Source organism: Mirounga leonina, unplaced genomic scaffold (assembly GCF_011800145.1).
Source record: "Mirounga leonina isolate KUSES-001 unplaced genomic scaffold, KU_Mleo_1.0 Mir_92, whole genome shotgun sequence".
Classification (NCBI taxonomy): Eukaryota; Metazoa; Chordata; class Mammalia; order Carnivora; family Phocidae; genus Mirounga; species Mirounga leonina.
In genome coordinates, this window is record NW_023270852.1 from 12,197,012 (window position 1) to 12,212,565 (window position 15,554).

General features: G+C 41.8%; 1 protein-coding gene and 1 pseudogene across 4 annotated transcripts in view; both read right to left on the reverse strand.

The window, feature by feature from the left end:
* The window catches only part of STIM1 (stromal interaction molecule 1), a 186,763-nt gene that overhangs the window by 117,863 nt on the left and 53,346 nt on the right, over nt 1-15,554 (reverse strand). The gene's annotated exons all lie outside the window — the stretch shown is intronic.
* LOC118004190 lies at nt 5,718-7,392 on the reverse strand (annotated as a pseudogene).

Consider the following 15,554-nt stretch of genomic DNA (forward strand, 5'->3'; position numbering starts at 1 on the left):
CTAGCCTCCACAACATAGACACTTCTACTACTGCTAGCCTCCACTACTGTTAGCCTCCACTACCGCTAGCCTCCACAACACAGCCACTGTGACACCACCACCTCTGCTGTCCCAGGAGCTCCACCCTGCTATAAACACCACCACCACTGCAGTCTGCCATTTCACATCACCAGCTCTTCAGACTCAAAGTCCCCGGGGAGTGGATCAGACCAAAAGAACCTATGGCAAGTACGGAAAGTGAATGTCTAGCATTTTAAGTGAAGAAATTCTTAAAAGGGTAATAAATATTACCCTTGCATTCATCTAACTAAGGTCATAATTCAAATTCCATGTTCACCATAACCATTCTGATTAGGATTTGGTGTTCGGTGCCACCCAAAGGGAGAAAAGGCGCTGGTCCTACCGAAACAGGCATTCCAGTAGATGTTCAACATTTCTTGAGGTAAAATTAAAAATTGGCATTCTTGTTTTATAGATCAGCCTTATAAATTTGGTTAAGAAAGTCTGCTTAGACTGAGGGTTGCTGGAGTGGAGGGGGGTGGGAGGGATGGGGTGGCTGGGTGATGGACATTGGGGAGGGTAGGTACTATGGTGAGTGCTGTGAATTGTGTAAGACTGATGAATCACAGATCTGTACCTCTGAAACAAATAATGTATTTTAATAATTCAAAAAAGAGTAATTGAATAGAGACTATTTACATTTAAAAAAAAAGAAAGTCTGCTAAGAGAAATAAATATTCTCAGGATACTGACAAAACCTGAACCTTCAAAAAGTGAAACACTAACAAACATTCCACTGAGCATTTCACATGTGCCAGATACTATTCTAAGTACTTTATAAAGAATAACTGATTTTTCATAACAACCTTACAAACTGGATCCTATTCTCCCCATTTAAATTCAGAGGAAACTGAGACAGAGAGAGATTAAAGTAAAATTGTCTAAGAATACTCAGCTAATAAAAGAAAAAGTGCAGAATTTGAACCCAAGGAGTGTGACTCCATACTTAAACTTTTGTCAGTTCCACAAAGTAAATCCCCAACTAATGAGGCCTGCTAGCTGGTGGTTCTGCTCACTGCAGTATTTCTGGTGGGGTACAGACTGGCAAGAATACACGGTCCTATATCCTCCATTCTAAGGTTGAATTCTTGGTTTAATTAGCTGCAGACACAAAATCTTATTGGAAAAGAGCTGCCCACACACGACAAGAACAGATGAAGCATCTAAGTGAGCCTTTTGCTCAGCTTCCAGATTCTGTAACCACAGTTGCTGGCCACACTATCCACACAAGGTCATCTTTACTGGACTTAGCATTGTATCACGCTATAAACTGGTATTTATATTCAGAAATCATGTCTACATTCAGAAAGAATTTACACAAACAATATAAAGACAGTCATCTCCAAAATGGGTTGCACAAGGGACGCCTGGGTGGCTCAGTCGTTAGGCGTCTCCTTCGGCTCAGGTCATGGTCCCAGGGTCCTGGGATCGAGCCCCACATCGGGCTCCCTGCTCAGCAGGAAGCCTGCTTCTCCCTCTCCCACTCCCCCTGCTTGCGTTCCCTCTCTCACTGTGTCTCTCTCTGTCAAATAAATAAATAAAATCTTTAAAAAAAAAAAAAAAAGAACAAAATGGGTTTCACAAGACTTTCCAATGAGGGGCGCCTGGGTGGCTCAGTTGGTTAAGCGTCTGCCTTCGGCTCAGGTCATGATCCCAGGGTCCTGGGATCCAGCCCTGCGGCAGGCTCCCTGCTCCTCAGGGAGCCTGCTTCTCCCTCTCCCTCTGCCTGCCACTCCCCCTGCTTGTGCTCTATCAAATAAATAAATAAAATCTTAAAAAAAAAAAAAAAAAGACTTTCCAATGAAAGCACAGAAAGAAAAGTGAAAACTCTTATTTCATATTTGTTTTTAATCTTAAAATATAAGAATTATGCTTTACTAATATTAACTGTACAGACTAAGGATGATCCCCTCTCTGAGTCTGGTATATGTTTCCATATCACTTACCACATACAAGATGTCCTGAGGACACACGGGGAACTCCACAGTGTCTGAGGGAGAACATCAGTGTTTGAAGTCACTCATTTGCTTTTAGGATACTAGGACATACTGCAGTTAATACATAGCTGATTAAATGACCTTATGTATCATGGTTTTTATTTTTTTACCAACCAAACCAACCCTCACCACATAGATAAATGATTTTAAGGGATTCTTGCAAATAAGTAAACAAAAATAAAAAAACAATTCTCATGGGTTGAAGATAATATTAAAATTACAAACAAAACTAAACAATAGGAATGTAACAAAGCTGACCCTTCTATTCCTAGTATAACTTTTTAGAAGCTACATTAAGGGTAAAAACAGTCTAATTGCTTCAAACAATAAATTGGCCAAAAAAATTTTTAATTATCAAGAGACTACTTAAAATATGGATTTACATTTATTATTAACAATGAGTTGCATCCTTAGTATACACTGTGCCTTGGTATATTAAATCAGAGTCAGCAAATATTTTCTGTGAAGGGCCAGACAGTAAATATTTTAGGCTCACAGGCCATACGTTTTTTTTTTAAGCTTTATTTATTTGTTTTCGAGAGAAAGTGCATGTGGGTGCACGCTTCAGGGGAGGGGCAGAGGGAAAGAATCTCAAGCAGACTCCCAGCTGAGTGCCAAGCCAGACTCGGGGCTCTATCTCATGACCCCGAGATCATGACCTGAGCTGAAATCAAGAGTCCCACGCTTAGGGGGCACCTGGGTGGCTCAATTAAATGTCTGCCTTCCACTCAGGTCATGATCTCAGGGTCCTGGGATTGAGCCCCACATCGAGCCCCACATCAGGCTCCCTGCTCAGCGGAGTGTCTGCTTCTCCCTCTGCTTCTAATGCTCCCCTTGCTTGTGCTCTCTCTTTCTCTCTCTCTCTCTCTCTGGCTCTCTCTCTCAATAAATAAATAAAGTCTTTAAAAAAAAAAAAAAGACTCCCAGGCCTAACCAACTGAGCCATCTAGGCGCCCCAGGCCATATATTTTCTATCATAACTAAATTACGTTGCCATTAGAGTATAAAAGTAGCCATAGGTTATATGTAAACAAATGAGTATGGCTGTGTTTCAATAAAACTTTATTTATAGAAGTAGGCATAGCTTGCTGACCCTTGTATTAAATAACGAAATAAAGCTATCATGATTAAAAACGTATCTAAAAATTAAATTTACAGATAAACCTCTCTATTCATTTTCTGTGATTTTTAAAGTCCAGAGATACCCAATCTAGTTAAGAAGTCTCTTTATAGGTTTCCCACTTAATAGTGAAAAATAAAAGGCACATAACATTGTGAAACACTATTTCCTTCTTGCTGCAGTAAAAAATGAGATTAAATAGTACAAGAAAAGCAATATTTTTCTATTTTTCAAACTGTATTCATTTGTTAGCAAGTGCTGTTTGAACAACATATATAAAATATTTCCGGGGCGCCTGGGTGGCTCAGATGGTTAAGTGCCCGCCTTCGGCTCAGGTCATGATCTCAGGGTCCTGGGATGGAGCCCTACATCAGCCTCCCTGCTTAGCAGGGAGTCTGCCTCTCCCTCTGCTTCTGATGTTCCCCCAGCTTGTGCTCTCTCTTTCTCTCTCTCTCTGGCTCTCTCTCTCAAATAAATAAATAAAATCTTTTAAAAAATAAAATATTTCCTAAGATTTAAAAAAATATTACATATTATGGAGCATAGGAGATCTGCTATACAGTAGGATTGAAGTTTTCTTTCATGTGCCAGTTAAAGGATTTGAGACATTCTGTTAAACACTGAAATATAAAAGGAACTGCCTTTTAAGGGCCACTAAAGGGAAAATGTACAGGAGAAAAAATATCCTCGACTGTATAAGTCTTTTATTAAAATAAAGTTTTGGGGCGCCTGGGTGGCTCAGTTGGTTGAGCATCTGCCTTCAGGTCGTGATCTTGGGGTCCTGGGATCGAGCCGCTGCTTCGGGCTCCCCTCTCAACGGGGAGTCTACTTCTCCCTCTACCCTACCCCCTGCTCCCGCACTCTCTCTCTCTGTCTCAAATAAATAAAATCTTTTTAAAATAAATAAATAAAAATAAAATAAAGTTTTATTTTAAATAACAAATGAGGGGTGCCTGGATGGCTCAGTCGGCTAAGCATCTGCCTTCGGCTTGGGTCACGAGTCCCACCCACATCGGCCTCCCTGCTCAGCGGGGAGCCCACTTCTCCCTCTCCCTGCCACTCCCCCTGCTTGTGCTATCTCTCTCTGTCAAATAAATAAATAAGATCTTTAAAAATAATAATAAATAAATAATGAAAAATAAGGTTTTATGAAAACAACTTAAGTATACCCACTGATAAAGCAGCTGATTTAACTGGAAATCTAAAAGGATTCTGGGTGGAGGTAAAGACACAGCACTACACATGGAATTCTTTCCTCAGTCATTCTTTTTTTTTTTTTTTTTTAAGTTAATGGTCTTTTTTTATTGGAATAAAAAAAAAAGACAAGCATTTACAACTTGGAATGGACGTAAATTGTAATTTCTTGATCAGCAATGTTGATGCTTGTGCTGAAGTCCACAGCCACAACCTACTCTGCTGGCTCCAAGTCATGGTTCAGGAGGTTTTAAAAACAGAGAGTCCCGGGGCGCCTGGGTGGCTCAGTTGGTTAAGCGACTGCCTTCGGCTCAGGTCATGATCCCAGGGTCCCAGGATCGAGTCCCGCATCGGGCTCCCTGCTCGGCGGGGAGTCTGCTTCTCCCTCTGACCCTCCTCCCTCTCATGCTCTCTGTCTCTCATTCTCTGTCTCAAATAAATAAATAAAATCTTAAAAAAATAATAAAAATAAAAACAGAGAGTCCCAAGATGCTCCCTTGGTAAAGGTTTCTTGTTAAAAAAAAAAAAAGTTTGTGTGAATGGTGACAGCTTGACACCCATTTCGCTCTAGGACAACACGGGACAACGCTAAACCAACACACACGGCATGCCACCGGGATGAGTGTCAGGGTCACTCATGGGTGGGGATGCCCAGAAGTACGAGAGGGCCGTCCTGCTAAGTGGGACTACGTCTAGACTGTTTATCCTTCACCCATTTTTCTGCACAGCATCCTGAGGTAAACCAATTTTAAATGTTTTGTTTTCAGTAAACCAGCTATGACAATTTATACTAACAAGTTGAACTAGAACCCATTTGAAGAAGGTTTAAATTTGTTTTTTTCATTTTTTGTTTTTAATACAAATGCCTGACTGTCCTCAATTGTCAAGCTGCATGCATGAAAAACTGGCCAGCCCAAACAGTGTATTTTTTTTTTTTTTTAAAGATTTTATTTATTTATTTGACAGAGAGAGACACAGCAAGAGAGGGAACACAGGCAGGGGGAGTAGGAGAGGGAGAAGCAGGCTTCCCGCCGAGCAGGGAGCCCAATGCGGGGCTTGATCCCAGGACCCCGGGATCATGACCTGAGCCGAAGGCAGACACTTAAAGACTGAGCCACCCAGGCGCCCCCAAACAGTGTATTAATCATGAGCAAACGGAACTGCGAGGAGTCCATTAGGGGCTTCCTTATCATTAAGGTAGTACAAGTATTTATATCGTAAAACTGAGTGTAGCTTGATCTTTAGGGGACAGGACCACCAACCAATACATGCAGATTTTGTGTGTGTGGCAGAAGGTACTTTTGACATTCAGTTTTGCTATATAGAAACAGAATGAGTAAATGAACTTTTTTTTTTTGCAAGAGGTAAGTAAAAGATTCAATTTGATTCTTCTAGAAGGGGGGAAAGGAGTTGAAAGCAGGCCTTCATTTTGCAGTCATCATCTGTACAAATTCTTCATAGTTGAATTGCCCATCTCCATCAATATCTGCTTCTCTGATCATTTCATCTACTTCTTCATCTTTAGTTTTTCTCCTAAGTTGGTCATGACATGACGTAGCTCTGCCGCACTGACGTAACCGTTGCCATCCTTGTCAAAGACTTGGAATGCCTCGCGAATTTCTTCTTCACGGTCTGTATCTTTGATTTTTCTAGCCATCATAGTCAAAAATTCTGGGAAGTCAATGGTGCCATTACCATGGGCATCCACCACGTTGTTCATATCCTACCGTTCAGCTTCTGTTGGGTTCTGACCCAGTGACCTCATGACAGTTCCAAGTTCCTTTGTTGTGATGGTGCCATTTGTCAAATAGGGAGAAAGCATCCTTGAACTCAGCAATGTGTTCTTCAGTCAGCTGATCAGCCCTGGTGCGAGCGAAGGGAAGAAGAGCAGAGGGAGGGAGGGTGGCTGCACCAGCGCAGGGGCTGTGAGGGCGGGGGCGCCTCCGGGGCTGCTGCTAAGGTGCGATGGGCGCTCAGCGCTGTGCTGGGGCCGCTGCCCGACTGCAAGTAACCAAGCCGCGCCTGCGAGGCTCCCAGCACCACTGCCCTCCTGAGTCATTCTGAAGCAAGCTACTATGGCAAAGAAATTGAACATGCAAATGTCGAATGCTAAACGACTTCACTGACGTGGTTTATTTTATAAAAAATACGACTTTTACATGATCTCAGGGTTGTGAGATCAAGGGGCTCCTTGCCCCTGCACTGGGAGTGGAGCCTACTTAAGTTTCTCTCCCTCTCCCTCTGCCCCTCCCCACCCCTCTAAAAATAATAATAATAATAACAATAAGACTTTTAAAATTTAGTAGTACCATTTACTATTGTGTCAAAAATACGTTAAATCCCAGGGGAGGGGGGAGGGGTATGGAAGATATATAGAACCTCCAGAAGGAAACTTACAGACTATTACAGAAAAAATAATTTTAAAGATCTAATTAAGTGGAAGGACATATCATGTTCATGAATTGGGAGACTACATCTAGTTAAGATGTCAGTCCACCCAAATTAATATATAGATTCAGTGCAAACCCAGTCAGATTTCCAATAGGTTTTTTTCTTAGCAGAAATTGATAAACTGATTCTAAAATGCACATAGCAATACAAAGGACCAAGAACAGACAAGGCAGTCCTGAAAAACAACAAGCTGATAGACTTACACTACCAAATATCAAGACCTATTATAATAATAATTAAGACAGTGTGGAATTGCTGCAAAGATACAAAATGATCAATGGAATACAATAGAGAATGCGAAACAGACCCACACCTAACGGTCACTTGGCTTATAACAAAGGTGACACTACAGTATAGAAGGGAAAGAATAATCCTTTCAATAAATGGTATTAGATCAACCGGATATCCATACAGGGGTGAGGGGTGGGGGGATGTATCTTCACTACCTCACAACATACCCAAAAAATGTAATTTCACATCACTGCAGACCTATGTGAAAGTAATGAAAGAATAAAGCTTATTAAGTGAGAAAATAGGAGAATTGCTTCCTGATCTTGGAGTAGGCAAAGTTTTTTGCTTGTTTTTTTTTTGAGAGAGAGAGCATGAGAGGGGGGAAGGTCAGAGAGAGAAGCAGACTCCCTGCTGAGCAGGGAGCTCGATGTGGGACTCAATCCAGGGACTCCAGGATCATGACCTGAGCCGAAGGCAGTTGCTTAACCAACTAAGCCACCCAAGCACCTGGCCAAGTTTTCTTTAAAAGAACACAGAAAGGGCTAAACATAAAGGAAAAAGTTGATAAACTGAGAAAAGATATTCAAAATACATAGAACTTATATGTTCCAGAATACATAAAGAACTCCAACAAACAAATAAAATGACAAGCAACACAATAAAAAAATGGGCAGAAAACCTGAACACTTCACAAAATAATAAATCCAAACAGTGTATATGCATATGTGCAGATACAGTTATAGATATGATAAATGTGTATATATATCATATAGACACACATATGCACTGTCTGGACTTATATATCATATATATTTGTCATATGTATATATTATTCATGTATTTATGAATAAAAAGATGCTCTACTTCATTAGTCATTGGGGAAAGACAAATTAAAACCACAATGCAGTAATACTACACACTAACCAAAAGGGCTAGAATGAAAAAAATAGGCAAATACTAGGTGTTGAAAAGAATGTCCAACAACTGGAACTCTCGTATACAGCTTGTGGGGCTGTGTATCGGTATCTATTGCTGCATAACAAAACTAAGTTGTTTAAAACAATAAACATTCATTATCACAGTTTCTGAGAGTCAGGGATCAGCGAGTGCCTTAACAGGTGGCTCTGGCTCAGGTCTCTCATAAAGGTTTATAAAGGGCTATTGTCACTGAAGACTTTGGGGGCTGGAGGATCTGCTTCCAAGATGGCTCACTCACACTCCTAGCCAATCAGTGCTGGGTGTTATCAAGGAAGCCTCAGTTCTTCTCTATATGGGCTTTTCCACAGGCTGTTTGAGTATCCACAATATATTGGTGGGCTTCCCCCAGAGTAAGTGATCCAAGAGACAGAGAGAAAAACTCTTAGGACCTAGTCTCTGAAGTCATACACCATCACTTTAATTTTATTCTATTTGTTAGATTCAAGTTACCAGGGTCCAGCTTAGTCAAGAGGAGGGGAATTGGGCTCTACCTCTTGATGGGATAAGTATCAAACAATTTGTGGACCTATGTTAAAAACAAATACATCCACTTTGGCAAAGAATGTGACAGAACCCACTGTGGAGCATATATCTTAACCAAGGCCTCCAAGTGCTAACCTCCTCTTGCTCATTCTGATTATAGCGTGACGTGGTCACCATAATAGATCAAAGTGATGTTCTACGAAATGGCCAGATGGTCCAGGTCTCTTCTGACTAGATTATGACAAGGCGTACAGGAGTGGAAGTGTTTACAAACCCCGGGCAAAACCAGAAAGGTATACTGATATCTGTTCCACTGGACTGTCTGAGATAGAAAGGAATGCACTCACCAAATCAGCATCCACATATTAATGTGCTTTAGCAAAGACGCCACACACACCCCAGCAGTCATAATAAGGGCTATTCAGCTGAACTGCTGAAGTCTCCATTCTCCAGGATCCATCCAGTTTTGTAGGAAGGCAGGCCAATGAATTAAATGTCAGTATAATAGGGACCCACCATCCTTGCATCCTTAAGATACTTAAGGGTAGCACTAATCTCCACCATCCCTCACAGAATGTGATACTGGTTTTGATTCACTACCCTGGCCAGGAGCAGGCAGCAGATTCAAAGGCTTCTACTTGGCCTTCCCCACTATGACGGCTCTTATTTGACCGGTCAAGGATCTGATGTGGGTGCTACTCCAGCTGTTAGGTATGTCCATCCCAAGCATACATTTGAGGATAGAAGAAATGACTACCTGGTAGATCTGTGGGAGAATTCTACTTCTAAAAAGTATCATAAGAAAGTAATAAGATAAATATATACTAGCATTATACTAAGTGAAAGAAGCCAGACATGATTCCATTTATATGAAATGTCCAGAATAGGCAAATCCACAGAGACAGAAAGTAGGTTGTCAAGGGCTAGAGAATAGGGAGTGACTGCTTAATGGGTAATGGGGTTTCTTTTGGGGATGATGAAATATTGCCCAGTTAGATAGTGGTGATGGCTGCACAACATTGTTAGGAGAAAAAAAACCACTGAACTGTACACTTTAAAGTGGCAAATTTTATGTTCAGTGTATTTTATCTCAAAAAAAAAAGAAAAAAAACAATACTGAGTGGCTGCTGGCTGTGTGATGAGCTGGCTGATGTATGAGGGCAATTTTACCCTCACTCAACTGACAAAACAGAATCCAGCTCACAGCTCTATATGCTCTAGCATACTGAGCCCTTGCAAAATGCTGAGGATACAAATATATTTCACCACTCACATTAACCAATACATTATAAAGTGACTGCTTCCTGTCCACTGACTCCCTATTTAAATTCGAAAGGCTCGGGGCTTCTTCAATAAAAGCAGTTTGGTGTCAGGGTGCAAGGTCCTTGGCATCTTCAACCCCAGGCAGTAGTAACTGGCTCTGCTCCTTACCCCATTCTCCCTGATTGGAGGGAAAATACAATCTCTTCTACAGAAGGCCAGAAAGATAGGAAGAAAGGATTCAAGGACTATCACACTTCAAGCAAATATTTATTGGATAAACTGTCTAGAAGTTTTCAAATTCTGCTCTGCACACCTCCCCTCACACCCAAGTTCCTTGGCAATATCTACTTCTTCAAGCAGAGCAGCTCTAGTTGATTGAGTTTTAAGTACTAGAAACAGACTTCTTTTTTTTGTGGTGAACATCTGTGAATTTTGTGACTTAACTATTGCCCCACCTCCCAAACCGTTCTTGATGTAAATGCATCCTGATTTTCCCTTAAGGGACCACTCTTACCTGCTCTTGGCCCACATGGATCCAGGGGAGCAGACCCTGAGCCCCGGGTTCCATGAGTAGAAAGAATGTAACTCTGTTGGCCAATGAACGTCCAGCATTCCTCTGTGATTACTTTAGGGTGGACACATGACCCAAGCCAAAATCATAGCCGGGACTGCCAGCACCATCGGGAAAGAGGTATTATCTTTCAACAGTGGTTGCTTAGCTAGTAGAATGCACACCCTAAGCTGATATCAATCTCCGCCGCGGCATGGGTGGAGCCTGCCTAAGAATGACACCAAAACAAAGAAAAGCAGAGCCAAAGGAAGAGAGATTAGGTCCAAATGACATCATTCAAGTCCCTTGCTGTTTTGGATCCTGCTGTTCCTAAAGACAAATAGACTTCTAGCCTTTTAGTTACTTCAGTCAGCAAGTCCCTCTCTTGCTTAAGTCAGCCTGAGTTGTATCTCTGTCACTCACAAAAAGACAGAGTCACAACAAATGTAAAATTATTTGAAAAAAGCTGAAAAACACGCATCTGGCCAATAAGCCTCAAACCTTTGCTGTAAATCATAGGCAGGGGGAGAATCTTAAAAAACAAACCAACCAACCAACCCACAACAACTCCTGGAAGAATTAGTCTCTTCTTGACTCCCCATTAAATTCCTAAATGTGCACAGCATTTTACAGTGTCCAAATCATTTTCCCACTGATAATCTCAGCTGATCTTCAAAAACAGAACAACCCGATGAAGTCAACATTCACACTGTGTATCTGAAGACACTGAAATTCAGAGAGAAGTGACTAACCAGAAGTCATCCAATTTGAAATCAAGGCTCCTGTCTCCAAATTGTGTCTTTTTGCAACTCATTACTGCTTTACACAGTTCTCAAATACACAGGGCTAGGAATGTGACTAGGCTCAGTACAGACCTGAGACCTGGCAGCGTTGCTCTCCTGACCCCCGGCAGCTTGGCCTTGTTCAACTCAGTCCTTGCTCTCCTCCCTTTCTGCATGGTCTGAGATACAGACAAGCCCATGGTATAGCATCCCACTGCACATACGTGAGGGTGTGTCCCTCTACTGACCGGCAGCCCTAAAACGTCAGCGGCCTTCCTCTCAAAGTAGCCCGGCACCTATTAAATGCACATCAGCAGACCGCATCGGAGGAGGAAACATCAGCTCGAAGATGCACCTCGGGTGAAAAGTGATACTTCAGACAACGGCAGCTAACACAATTTATCTACTGGGATCTGAAAACCTAAAAATCATTACTGACTGGGAAAATCTCAACAGCATACATTCAAGGATTTAAAAGTATGTTAGACTCACTCTTTCTTTTTTTCTTTTTAGAGAGAGAGAGAGAGAGAGAGCACGAGTGGGGAGGGGCAGAAGGAGAGGGAGAATCTTAAGCAGACTCCACGCCCAGCATGAGCTGACCCCAAGATCATCACCTGAGCCAAAATCAAGAGTTAGACACTTAACTGAGTGAGCCACCCAGGCGCCCCTACACTCACATCTTATACAAATATTAACTCAAAATGAATCAACAACCTAAATATAAGAGCTAAAACCATAAAACTCTTAGAAAAAAACACAGGGGCAATCTTCATTACCTTAGATTCTTAGATATGACACCAAAAGCATAAGCAGCAACAACATCAAAATAGATACATGGGACTCCATAAAAATTAAAAATGATTGTGTACCAAACACATTATCAAGAAAGTGAAAAGTTGGGGCGCCTGGGTGGCTCAGTCGTTAAGCTTCTGCCTTCGGCTCAGGTCATGATCCCAGGGTCCTGGGATTGAGCCCTGCATAGGGCTCCCTGCTCCACAGGAAGCCTGCTTCTCCCTCTCCCACTCCCCCTGCTTGTGTTCCCTCTCTCACTGTGTCTCTCTCTGTCAAATAAATAAATAAAATCTTTAAAAAAAAAAAAAGTGAAAAGTCAATCTACAGAATGGGAAGGAATATTTGCAAATCATATAACTGATAAGGGTCTAGTGTTCAGAATACATAAAGAATCCTAACAACTCGGGGTGCCTGGGTGGCTCAGTTGTTAAGCGTCTGCCTTCGGCTCAGGTCATGATCCCAGGGTCCTGGGATCCAGCCCCGCATCGGGCTCCCTGCTCAGCGGGAGGCCTGCTTCTCCCTCTCCCACTCCCTCCGCTTGTGTTCCCTCTCTCGCTGTGTCCCTCTGTCAAATAAATAAAATCTTAAAAAAAAAAAAAAAAAAGAATCCTAACAACTCAACAACAAAAGGACAACCTAATTTTAAATGGACAAAGGACTTGAACAGACATTTCCCCAAAGATGCAAATGGCCAATAAATACATGAAAAAATGCTCAACATCATTCATCATTAGGGAAATGCAAATCAAAACCACAATGAGGGGTGACTGGCTGGCTCAGTCGGTAGAGCATGCAACTCTTGATCTTGGGGTACTGAGTTCAAGCCCCACGTTGGGGAGTAGATTGTACTTAAAAATTTTTTTTAATCCTTTAAAAAAACACACACATGGTGAGACACCATGAACCACTCACTAGAATAGCTGTAATTAAAACAGACAAAATGAAAAATAACTAGTATTGACAAAGGTAAGGCAAAATGGAACCCTTAGACACTTCTGGTAGGAACGTAAAATAGTGCGGCTGCCGTGGAAAACAGTTTGAGTGGTTCCTAAAATAGTTAAATATAGAATTATACTTTAATCACAATTCTACTCCTAGGTCCTGTATGTAGCCAAAAGAATTAAAAACTGGTACTCAGGGGCCCCTGGCTGGCTCAGCCGATAGAGCACGTGACTCTTGATCTCAGGGTCATGAGTTTGAGCCCCACACTGGGCATGGAGACTACTTAAAAAAAAAACAAAAAACTAGTACTCAAACAAGTACATGTACATGCATGTCTATCGCCGCACTACTCCTGAGAGCCAAAAGGTGGAAACAGCCCACGGGTCTAGTGTCTATCACCAGATGAATGGATAAACAATTGTGGGGGGGGGGGGGGGGTTCTATCATATGATATACTACCAGCCATAAAAAGGCATGAAGTTTTCTAACACATACTACAACACAGATGAGCCTTATGAACATTATGCTAAGTGAAATAAGCCACACACAAAAGGAAAAATGTTGTATGATCCTATATAAAACACAGGAAATGTGAAATATCTAGAATTAAGTGAACTCAGAGAGACAGAAAATAGATGAAAATTTAACAGGAGCTGAGGGGAAGTTATTGCTTAATGGGTACAGAGTTTCTTTGGAGATGATGAAAAAGTTTTGGAAACAGAGAATGGTGATGTTTGTGTAACACGGTGAATGTAATTACTGCCACAGAATTATATACGTTAAAATAGCAAATTTTATGTTATATATTTTACACAATAAAAACACTTTCAAAGAAAATGGTGTGCTGACAAATGCTACAATGTGGACAAACCTCCAAAATATTATGCTAAGTTAAAGAAGTTAGACACAGGGCGCCTGGGAGGCTCAGTCGGTTAGGTGTCTGCCTTTAGCTCGGGTCATGATTCCAGGGTCCTGGGATTGAGTCCCACATGGGGCTCCCTGCTCAGTGGAGAGCCTGCTTCTCCCTCTGCCCCTCCCCCCGCTCATGCTCGTGATCTCTCTCTTTCTCTCAAAAATAAATAGAATCTTAAAAAAAAATAAAAAATAAAGAAGTTAGACACAAAAGGTTACATATTCTATGATTCCATTTATATGAAATACCCAGAATAATTAAATCCACAGAGAGAGTGTAGGTTGATGGCTGCCAGGGGGAAGTGGAAATGGGAAGAAACTGCTTAATAGGTAAGGTGCTCTACTCTGGAGTAGTGGAAATGTTCTGGAACGGAATAGAGGTAGTGGTGGCATAAAATTGTGAATGTACTGAATGCCACTGAATTGTTCAATTTACAATGGTTAATTTTATAATGGTACAACCTTCACCTCAATACATTTTTTTAAGTACATGAGAGAATTCACGGGAATTCAGGGTGGCTCAGCAGTTAAGTCTGCCTTCGGCTCAGGTCATGATCCCAGGACACTGGGATCGAGCCCCATGTCCAGCTCCCCGCTCAGTGGGGAGTCTGCTTCTCCCTCTGCCCCTGGTCCTGCTTGTGCTCTCTTGCACTCTCTCTCTCTCTCTCAAATAAATAAAATCTTTTTAAAAATTAAAAAAAAAAAAAAGAATTTAGGGACTCGTCGGAGCAACAGGAATTAGGGCTAAGAGACAAGGCAAGGCAAGAACCGTGAGGAGCACAGTAACTAGGCTGAGACACCCAGGAGCAGCAGGAAGAAGCAACTTGAGACTGCGGTAACCCAACGCCTCCCTGCATCAGGGAGGGGGCAGCTAACGCGTCAGTAACTAAGAGACCCCCATTCACAGTAGATTAACTCAAAGAGAAGTTTATTTCTCTCTCATATAATAGTTTAGCAGGGAGCAGTCTGAGGCAGAGAGTGGAACTTTGCCATCCTCACTCAACGTGACACTTCCATCTCCGGAACCAAAAAGTGCTGTAGCTCTCATCATCCCCCAGCTGGCAGGAAGGAAAAAGGACAAGAGAGACACTCAGCCACTCTTTTCAAGCACGTGACCCCAAAAGTGGCAGATACGCCATTTCCACTTAGACTCCACTAGTTCGAACTTGGGCATCTGGCCACACTTAGTTGCAAAGAGTTACAAAAAGTTGATATATGCCCGGCTAAAACTCAAGTGCTCTATCATTAAAAAAAGAATGAGAGAGTCAATATTGGCAAAGACAACTAACACTCTGCCATTTATACTCACTTCAGATATTTTTTATTTTTTTTACTATTTTTCTGATGAAAGAACTAATTTCTAAGCCCTGAGGTTTGCAGTTGCTGTTCCATGGAATCTGTGGGCTAGGGTGGAAAGAAAAGAAATGCAAGGCAGTTATGGGTTGATGCCTCCTGTTAACCTCACTATACGGACCAATACCAACATAGCCTATTATTTGCGCTTTGTGACTGGGTATGTATGGTGTAGAAATAAGAATTTCTCTAAAATAATCAGTGAGAGCCATCTCTGTGCAATACTGGGTGAGGGGTACAGGAAAAAAAAGAAAGTGGGGCCCCTGTCTTTAAAAAACCTCCCAAGCTGTGTGACGATCACACACAAAGCAATCGCAATACAGTGAGATACCTAACAGAGAGTCATACCAAGTATAATGAAAGAATAACGCGAATGGGCTGCCTACCTGTGGGCAGGGAAATCGGAGAAGGCTTCCAGAAAAGTGGTGACCCTGGAGCTGGGTTCT